Here is a 10,882-nt window from a genome sequence, read left to right as displayed (position 1 = left end):
CCTGGCCAATGGTAAGATTCGGAAATATTCAATCAAACAAACAGACAAGTCGACCCGATGCCGGATCAATGTAAGGCTAATTTAAGGTAGATGTCGACCCAATGTCGTTTTTGACGGGTCAATTTTGGGTTTATGTCGCGTCAACATCGGGTTGGGGTTTGGTAGAAGTCAGGTTGGTGTGGTGTTGGCTTAGCTTTTTCGCCGGAATGTCGACCAGAGTTCCGTTTATGTGTAGGTTAAACTCAATTGAATGATATATAGCGTTTCTCAAATGAGAATGATCCATGCCTTCGTCAAATGACTAAGCAACTGATATAACCCTTTGATAGCGAACTTTCCTCATTTTCATCAAAACTGTTTAAATGATTTTGAGAATTTACAGCACTGATCACAACGATGATGATTCAGTGACCCACTCTTATACCCCGTTCACATTACAGCGTATATCACGTGATATACGCTGTCTTGCAATGAGCACTCATACATCTAGTTTTCACTGGAAATCCTATGTATGAGTGCTCATTGCAAGACATATTACGTGATATAGGCTGTAATGTTATACCCCGGACAGACTATGGCTTATATCATGTAATATAGGCTGTCTTGCAATGAGCACTCATACATAGGATTTCCAGTGAAAACTAGATGTATGAGTGCTCATTGCAAGACAGCCTATATTACATGATATAAGCCATAGTCTGTCCGGGGTATTAGGGATTAAGTACGCAATACGAATTTCGTAGTGTGGAACCCGGAGTCGACGGTTGATTATAATAAATCATGATATACTGCAATACTAGAACCCGGAGTACAGGTGACAAGAACAATTCATCGAATGCCTCGGAGGAGATAATAGCAACAATCAATACGAAACTAACGATTTTAAGGCTCTGAACCATTTGGTGGATTATTTTAACTTTTGGTTAAAATTTGACAGATGAAAAGTTATCGATTAACCCTGCTATCCGAGCATGGTTATTTCTGACAGACAAGAAGTTAAATTTTGACAACCGTGGCTCGAAAACCGGTCGATCGACAGCACGGGGATTTTCGAACATAGAAAATAACTTTCGAAATGTCACTTTTAACCACGAGTTAAATTTAACTCGGCAAATGGTTCACAGCCTAAATTGGCTCACCACTTTAGTAGCCTATTGGTCCCAAGCAAACGATTAACGTACCCTATTCTAGTTGAAATTCTGACAGATAACATCAGGGGTGTGTGGATTCATGCAGAACATGCAGGGGTGAGTGAAATAGCTTGGGACTGCTTGGGACCGTTGTTCTGGTACTGAGTGAGCCAAAAATAATAATGATTTTCTTCGGGACCCAGTGGTCTTAGAGTTACCTCTATGATAATAGGACCTGCAGGAGTCGAAGAATCCCACCATGGTCGAATGATTAGGGTTGTGATTACTGAAGTTGAAGAGGTCTAGACCGAGGGGGGCGACACATCTATATCTCAATTCTAGATGCTCAAAAAATCTCACACTAGCGAATCAATCTTCGAAAAATCATCTTTCATTTCTCGCATCTACTTGCATCGCGCTTCATCTTTTTGCAGGAAATCTTCAAAATCAACAAAAATCCTCCACAGCGTGCGTGCAGCTAGCCACAGCGAAACACAATCTTTTCTGCATCGTAGATAGAGTCGTCCTCCTCGGTCTAGACCCCCGACACTCTTATTTCAGTAAAGCCCTCAATGATCTATACCAAGAGTTATAGAACCTAGCAAAAATGCTGAATGGATTATGAAATGGAACGTTGAGCGGAGGATTTTTAAATCTGAGTCAGTAAGAAACCTGAGTTATAGAACCTGTCTAAAGCCGAATGATTTCTATAAAGCCTAGCCAGTGAAAAAACCCTATTATATTATACCCCATTCACATTACAGCGTATATCACGTGATATACGCTGTCTTGCAATGAGCATTTATACATCTAGTTTTCACTGGAAATCCTATGTATGAGTGCTCATTGCAAGACAGTCTATATTACGTGATATAGGCTGTAATGTTATACCCCGGACATACTATGGCTTATATCATGTAATATAGGCTGTCTTGCAATGAGCACTCATACATAGGATTTCCAGTGAAAACTAGATATATGAGTGCTCATTGCAAGACAGCCTATATTACATGATATAAGCCATAGTCTGTCCGGGGTATTAGGGATTAAGTACGCAATACGAATTTCGTAGTGTGGAACCCGGAGTCGACGGGTGATTCTAATGAATCATGATATACTGCAATACTAGAACCCGGAGTACAGGTGACAAGAACAATTCATTGAATGTCTCGGATGAGATTATAAGACCTGCAGGAGTCGAAGAATCCCACCATGGTCGAATGATTAGGGTTGTGATTACTGAAGTTGAAGAGGTCTAGACCGAGGGGGGCGACACATCTATATCTCAATTCTAGATGCTCAAAAAATCTCACACTAGCGAATCAATCTTCGAAAAATCATCTTTAATTTCTCGCATCTACTTGCATCGCGCTTCATCTTTTTGCAGGAAATCTTCAAAATCTACAAAAATCTTCCACAGTGTGCGTGCAGCTAGCCACAGCGAAACACAATCTTTTCTGCATCGTAGATAGAGTCGTCCCCCTCGGTCTAGACCCCCGACCCCTTATTTCAGTAAAGCCCTCAATGATCTATACCAAGAGTTATAGAACCTAGCAAAAATGCTGGATGGATTATGAAAGGGAACGTTGAGCGGAAGATTTTTAAATCTGAGTCAGAGAACCTGTCTAAAGCCGAATGATTTCTATAAAGCCTAGCCAGTGAAAAAAACCTGTGCGGATGACCCTATTATATTATACCCCGTTCACATTACAGCGTATATCACGTGATATACGCTGTCTTGCAATGAGCATTTATACATCTAGTTTTCACTGTAAATCCTATGTATGAGTGCTCATTGCAAGAAAGTCTATATTTATTATGAGACATACGCTGTAATGTGAACGGGGTATTAGACTTCGTTATGTAATATGTCAAATTTATCTAGCGAAGTCTAGGCAAGGAATTATTCTTCACGAGGGAATTTAGCTTTACTCCATATTAAATGTCACTAGCCTATTGGTCCCAAGCAAACGCTTAACGGAGCCCATTCTAGTCGAAATTCTAGTACTACGCAATGTTTGTTTTGATTCGCTATGAAAGTTTGACAGATAAAATGAGGGGTTATTGGTTTTTCCTATGTTTCGAGGGGTGAATCGATTAGCTTGGGACCGAAGAGAGTACCAGAGCTGAGCCAAAAAGTTGAGCACGTTTTTTCGGGACCTTCTAGTCTTAGAGTTACCTCTATGGTTCCACGGCGTTCCGTTGAGAAAAGTAGAGACGGTTATTTAGCGTTGCTCCACCTTACCCTATAGCATAACTGTAAAATGCAACGGATATCAATGATATACGGGAAATGGATGTAACTTCGGCCTAAATGCCCCTATTTGGGCCCATACATAAATTCAGCAATCGACTAAATTTTCAATAGCGGCCAAAAATATCCATTAGTATCGTCCAAATGACGCGTTCATCTAGATAAATTGATAATCAGCTGATTTTTAGCGAAGGGCCCAATCTTAGATCCATGGGCCAACATTAGAGCTATTTCTCCTGTATATAATAAATAAAAGAAGCCCTAATACCAACCGGTGGAAACTAACGATTTTAAATTGGCTCACTACTGGACTAGCCTATTGGTCCCTTTACATCTATAAACATACCCCATTCTAGTCGAATTTCTAGTACTACACTATGTTTGTTTTGATTCGTTATGAAAGTTTGACAGACAAAATGAGGGGCTCATGGATTTTCCTATGTTTCGAGAGGTGCATCGATCAGCTTGGGACCGAAGAGAGTACCAGAGCTGAGCCAAAAAGTTGAGCACGTTTCTTCGGGACCTACTAGTCTTAGAGCTATGCTATTACCGTAAGCGTCATACAGGAAGAGTAAAAAATAAGTTCGATATTACAACTCGAAATTGTTAAATTTTGGAGTCCGTCTTCGCATCACTCAGGTACATCATGGTGACTGGACTAGAAACAGAATTATTGAAAACAGTCCATTGAGTTCTCTCACACAAATAGTTCTTAAACCAGTTCTTTGTAGAATCTGAAATTTCAATGCATTTTATTGTGCATAATTGCATTTAACCACTTCAAACATACGCAAACGATGTTTTACAATACATTGGGAATTTATTTTTATTTAATTTAGTTGTTTTTTCACATTTTATTTATTTATCATTACTCAAATGCGGAAGCTTTGCAGAGCCGCATTTTCAGATTTTTGGTTTAATAAATCAGTAATAAGTATAAGTTTTCAAATTGTTTATTAAATTTTGCAAATATATGATTATGCCAAAAAGCGAACCGTGATAAAACCAAGATTCCACTATATTGAGGGGCGCCAGACTGTCGCTCGTCTGTCGCCGACAGCCGAGAGAGATGAACCAGTAAATAAAGGAGCTTATATTGCAATCGATAACGACTGAGCAGGCATTGGTTGGATCAAGCCTACTGGAAGTATTTCACAACTTCATCCGTCAAGGCTCGTACATCTTCATTTACACACATTATTTTTTGTTATTTTTTTATAATTCTAACATCACTTCAGTTACCTTGCTCGTTAACAGTCGACACAGAAGTCTGAGATCCTTCCTAAACTCTGTAACAAATACCGGTGCTCGATTATGCTCATAAATATCCAAACATTAAAGGAGCGTCGCGAATTTGCAATGATTTAATTTGTAAACGATGTCGTATCACTTCGCATTAATTAAATAGAACTATTGTCATCCTTAAATTTATATACACCATCTAGGCATCTACGAAATAGAAATATATTTGCTACAAACCGCCGTCGTACGAATAAGGATATACACATAAAATAAGCACTGTTATTGCTGACTTTACAATGGCAAAAACTAAATTAAAGTAATATTTCAATTCCTCGCGCAACATCAGCTAGTGGTAGTTTGTTAAAATTTTATTTACATATTATAATTTATATAACAAAGACAAAATTGTAAAAAAAATACCAATTGAGGCAACTATTGACAAACACAAACGAATAAATGCTATGTATTTTTTTTCGAGGACACCCTCAGATTTAAAAATATATACAGCCATTCCATAGCAAAACGATATAGTGGTTCTAGAATTTCATAAAAATTGGTTGTTTTGTTTCTTATCGCAAAATATTATACCAGAATTTTTTTCTCAATAGGGTGACCATTTTCATGTTGGGAGGGTCCAAAAAATATTTTTTTTTCAAAAATTTATAACTTTTGAACCACTTGGCCGATTTTAAAAATGAAAATATCAAATGAAAGGTTAAAAATGAAACATAGGGGAAATGTAGGTAATGTCGGCCTAAATGTCCCTAATTTGGGCCCATTCATAAATTCAGCAATCGACTAAATTTTCAATAGCTACCAAACATATCCATTAGTACCGTCCCAATGACGCGGTCATCTAGATAAAGTTGATAAACAGCTGATTTTTAGCGATGGACCCAATCTTAGATCCATAGGCCAACATTAGAGCCATTTCCCCTATAATGATGATAAAAAAATGAAGATTTTGTATTGAAAAACATTGATTGTGTTTGTTTTTTTTTATGGTTTTCATGGTTTGTTGATAGAGGCCGCAATATGTTTTTATATTTTTCTTTGAAAATTCAGGCTTTTTTACACATTATACCACAAAATCAGCGATGTTTTTTTTCGTGTTTGAGTTATATTTTTTTCAAGTTATCAAGTTTTGGGTTTTTGCTCAATACTCCTATGCGACTAGACTACCATGTGTAGTGACCATGTTACAGTCGCTATAAATCGACTGTGTTTTTGCTATAATGTTGTGGCTAACTGGTGTAATGTGGTGTGCTTTGCACCTCTTAAAAAAGGCAATGTCCTTGTGTAATGAAGCAATGTTTTTCTTTTCGTTATGCTCTGAACTTATTTGGCTCTAATGGTTGCAATTAAAATCTAAATTAACTCATCAATAAAAGTGTTTTAGTAGAATAATTGTATACCCTTCACGTTGTTTGTTCCGTTTAACTCTACTACTATTGTATCACTTTCACTTTCACTGATTCACAATCTACCAAGAATTAGAGGACAACCAAAAATACAAAAACCAGGAAACGAAATCAGAGATTTTTTATATCAGAAGAAGGATCATGAACACATAACAGAACACAAAATGGTAAGTCAAGGAATTTCAGACACTATGTCCAGAAACAGAATCAAATCAAGTACTAAATACCAAACAATTCACAGAAAAACGACAAGACTCAGGTAACATTGAAGACGATGAAATTATGGTTTCTTTTGACGTAGTAGCACCAACAATCAATACGAAACTAATGATTTTAAATTGGCTCACCACTTTAGTAGCCTATTGGTCCCAAGCAAACGATTAACGTACCCTATTCTAGTTGAAATTCTATTACTACACTATGTTTGTTTTGATTCGCTATGAAAGTTTGACAGATAACATCAGGGGTGTGTGGATTCATGCAGAATATGCAGGGGTGAGTGAAATAGCTTGGGACTGCTTGGGACCGTTGTTCTGGTACTGAGTGAGTCAAAAATAATAATGATTTTCTTCGGGACCCAGTGGTCTTAAAGTTACCTCTATGGTAGCACTGTTTCCCAGTGTACCAGTCAAAGAAGCCATAAATTTATTAGAAGGCTGGTTGCTTCGACAATACAGAGACGCAACATGGAAAACTACCCAACTAAAATTTTCAGGTTTATAAGCCAACCTTTCCAGCATTGTGCTGTTAAGTAGCTGAAAAAAGCTGCAGATACAGCTACAAGCAGAAGCTAGCAAAATAGTTTTGGAGAGCGTTACTCAACTTTATCACAACCATTATTCAATTTGTCAGTCGCACTGAATAACAACAGCCAATAAACGCTAATGTTACTTTTATACACATGCTAATCAACTTTCAACTTGTAGTTGCAAAACAAAGCTAATAAAGTGAATATGTTACTCATTTGATGGCTTCTACACAACCATCCACTTTTGCGGAATAACATAAACATAAAAGAAGGATTTTTTTTCTCTACTTAGGTGCTGCTCGAGTGATTTTTTTGTTGATGATATCAAGACTTTGGCTCTACAACTAGAAGTCAAGCTAATAGAGATCTGAAGTTTGTAAAGTGTGAATCTGAACCATGAAGTCTGAGCAGTGATACCATAGAGGTAACTCTAAGACTAGAAGGTCCCGAAATAACCTGGGGGGGGGGGGACGTACTGTCAAATCAGCCTACTGATCATACTTGTATGAAACTGGTTCCAAACGTAAACAAACGCTGTAGGTTTCTTATGGCTTGTTTACGTTTGGAACCAGTTATGCGAGGTAGGCGACGATTGTTCGTATTTGACAGCCAGCTCCCCCCCCCCCCCTTGGAAATAGCGTGCTCAACTTTTTGGCTCAGCTCTGGTACTATCTTCGGTCCCAAGCTAATCGATTCACCTCTCGAAACATAGGAAAATCCACGAACCCCTCATTTTATCTGTCAAACTTTCATAGCGAATCAAAACAAACATAGTGTAGTACTGGAATTTATACTAGAATGGGGTACGTTAGTCGATTTGCTAGTCAAGTAGTGAACCAATTTAAAATCGTTAGTTTCCACCGGCTGGTGATACTCAAATTGGTTGGTTCCACATTTCTTTTGTGGTTCGTCTTCATAAGGGCTGTACTGCTATGGCTGCTTCTGAGTCCCGGGCAGCGTGTATTTTTACAAGTGGCTTTGACGAAGTATTTTTACAAGTGACGAACTCGTGACTTCCCGATATTATGATGGAGGTGTGGCGGATCGCTGAACCTATCAAAGGAGAACATTACTCGGGGAATTTCAGACAGATGAACCAGAATGGTATATGTTGGTTCCTGTCAAGAAGCGGATCATCTACAATTGGGATTGGCACAGCGGCTTGTTGCAGACTTGGTGAGATCGTTCTTTTTTTATCGTTTTCTGTCAGTTTGTACTTTGTTTCCGTGAATCCATGTTTTGAGGTTGATCATGTGCCCACGACTTGAGAAGGAGTAGACTGTGTGTGTGATCGTGAACGTGATGCTTGTTTTTTTTTTTTGTGGAGTTTTTTTATCTATAATCGGTTACTGATCTGTTCAAAACTAGGCCCAGGAGACGATTTCTAGATTGTCAGCGAGTTCATTAAGACAGAAGAAGTCCTGCGAGAGCTGCATCTCATTGTATCTAGTTCTAGTTCGTCCCACGATTAGTTCCATCATTCGTCTCAGCGTTGAGTCGCAGCGCTGAACCTGACAATTGGCCACAACAAGGCTTGCCAAATCACATACAATTAGACAAATTAATATAAATTTAGGTGCTCTGATAGCGATATATACAAGCCTCAATTTTGACATAAATTTGAGTCATAACAGACGCGAAATATAGCTCAATCAAACGTACTTTTCGTCAGTCCGCATCGTGCTCTCTTGCCGTGCGGATCTATTTGCTTTTTGCTGAAGGAAGTGTTACTACTACCTAAAGCTACAACAAATTTAAACAGCACTTTTCAGTGCTCAACCTGTAAAAATTTTCTACCTTGTTCAACTCCTCTTATTCCTCTTCGATCCTTGTTTGGACCCTACCCGAGGTAATCCTTCTTGGATATCGATTTGGAAAATTCCTCTTCGATCCTTCAGATTCTTATAGTAATCTGCTTGGAAGTCGATTTGGATAAAAATTTACTGCCGCCATGGCGCCTAAACGCAAAAGAAAGGGGCAAACTCTTGACCCCCCTTCTGAAGAAATTAATTTGAGTAATCAATTTGATTTGCTCACGGATGATGAGACTGATCCATCATCCAAGAAAAATTCTAGTAAACTTTCCCGGCTTAATGCCAAGAAGGAAAAGATTCCCCCTATTGTGATAACCACGTCCGATTTCCATGCTCTTCGCATGGAACTTTTGAACTTCGTGAAAGTTAAGTTTTCTCTACAAATTGGACGTCGGGGTGAATGCCGTGTATTGGCTGAAACCTTGGACGGATTTAAATGTCTTCTCAAGTATCTTACTGAGAAGAAGCATACATTTTTTACTTACGACACCAAAACTGAACGTGTGTTCAAGGTTGTCATGAAAGGACTGCCCAGTGGTGAATCCCTGGATCAGATCAAAGATGAACTGGCAAAATTACTTGGAGTTGTGCCACTCCAAGTAATCAAAATGAAAATGAAATCCCGTCCTGGCGATTCGCGCAACGGGATTTCTAATGATTTTTATTTAGTTCACTTCAAGTCTAGTGAACTAAACAACCTTAAGGCCTTAGAAAAAGCTAGCCTTATGCTCCATGTCCGAGTGAAGTGGGAACACTTCAGGAAGACTGGAGGAAATTTCCAAAACCTCACTCAGTGCCGTAAGTGCCAGGGATGGGGTCACGGAACTAAAAATTGCTACATGCCAGCTAAATGCATGAATTGTGGTGATTCCTCTCACGCAAAGGACGACTGTCCTGTGAAGGAAGATCCTAAGAAATTTAAATGTTCAAATTGTGGTGAAAACCACAAATCCAATTTTTGGGAATGTAAGACTCGCAAAGCGATCCTACAATCTCGTTCTAACCGACAGGTAAAAAACGCTCCACGTTTCCGACCAGGTACAAATTCCTCTGCTGTTAACAACGGTCAGCGAGGAACAAATTCTACATTCGTACCCGTAGGTACAAATATCACCCCTGCTTCAAATTTTTCATCTGTACCTACTCCCCTCGCTGCTAACAATGTTCAGCGAGTTAATGGAGCTACCTATGCTGCTATTGCACCGGGTAGAAATCAAAATACTAACCAAAGTAATTCTAACGGAAATTTTGACAATTTTGACTTAGGAAGCATTACTGCCCCTAAAATGGAATTTTTACAGAAATCATTAATTGACATGATTTCTGATATGCTTAAATCTAACTCCATGTTTGATGCTATTCAAACTGGAGTAAAATTTGCAAATAATATTGTCATGACTTTAAAATTCAGTAATGGATTTTAAAGCATTAAATATTGTAAATTGGAATGCTCGATCTCTTAAAGATAATGAAGACGAGCTATTTACCTTTTTGAGAGTTCATAACGTGCACATTGCCGTTATAACTGAAACGTTCCTTAAACCTGACCATAAGGTTAAGAAGGACGCAAATTACTTGATTTATAGAAATGATCGTCTTGATGGAACCTGTGGTGGCGTTGCCATCATTATTCATAGACGAATCAAACATAAAATTCTTTCTTCATTTGAAACCAAAGTTTTTGAAACTTTGGGAGTTTCTGTTGAAACAAAATTTGGACAACTTACGTTTATAGCTGCCTATTTGCCATTCCAATGCGTAGGCCAGAAAAAAAATTTTCTCAAGGGTGACCTCCAGAAACTTACCCGTCATAGGTCTAAATTCTTCATTATTGGTGATTTTAATGCAAAACACCGCTCATGGAATAATGCTCAAAGCAATTCCAATGGTAATATTCTGTTTGATGATTGTTCTGCAGGTTATTACACTATTCAATATTCAAACAGCCCAACATGCTTTTCTTCTGCGAGAAATCCCTCAACTATTGATTTGATCTTAACTGATTCATGTCAACTTTGTAGCCAACTGGTTACCCATGCTGACTTCGGTTCTGATCACCTTCCAGTAACTTTTGAAATATCCCAAGAAATAATTTGTAATCCCAACAGCTCTACTTTCAATTACCATAGAGCTGATTGGGAGCAGTATCGAACATTTATGGAATATAACTTCGATCCAAACATTCCTTTGCAAACCAAAGATGAAATTAATTATGCTCTTGAATCTCTGACTACTTCTATAGTTGCAGCAAGAGCTGCCTCAGTACCAAAATG

The sequence above is a fragment of the Ochlerotatus camptorhynchus genome, unplaced genomic scaffold (assembly GCF_037179485.1).
Source record: "Ochlerotatus camptorhynchus isolate MF236.1 unplaced genomic scaffold, CSIRO-AGI_Acam_v1.1 ptg000423l, whole genome shotgun sequence".
In the NCBI taxonomy this organism is placed as follows: domain Eukaryota; kingdom Metazoa; phylum Arthropoda; class Insecta; order Diptera; family Culicidae; genus Ochlerotatus; species Ochlerotatus camptorhynchus.
The sequence above is the reverse complement of the archived record's forward strand: the minus strand, read 5'-3'. Positions refer to the sequence as shown.